The sequence below is a fragment of the Penaeus monodon genome, chromosome 24 (genome assembly GCF_015228065.2).
Source record: "Penaeus monodon isolate SGIC_2016 chromosome 24, NSTDA_Pmon_1, whole genome shotgun sequence".
In the NCBI taxonomy this organism is placed as follows: Eukaryota; Metazoa; Arthropoda; class Malacostraca; order Decapoda; family Penaeidae; genus Penaeus; species Penaeus monodon.
Window position 1 is genome coordinate 33729060 of NC_051409.1, and position 272 is coordinate 33729331.

Consider the following 272-nt stretch of genomic DNA (forward strand, 5'->3'; position numbering starts at 1 on the left):
TTTCTCTGACATTCCCTGGATTCTTCGCCTCGTCCTACAGCAGCCATTCTACTTGATTTTCTCCTCCCTGATTTTAGCTTCTACCTTCAATCCTCCTTGGCTCGTTTTCCTCCCTCCAGTCGCGTCCTTGGCTCTGGTCCTCAGACTGGTATAATCCCGGGGTTTCGTCTTGTCTCCCTAGAACCATCTGCTTAAACCTTTCATGATGGCCTGGATCTCTTTTCTAGGTTTGTGTGTGTGCGTGTGGGGGGGTTGCTGTGATTGTGATTGTT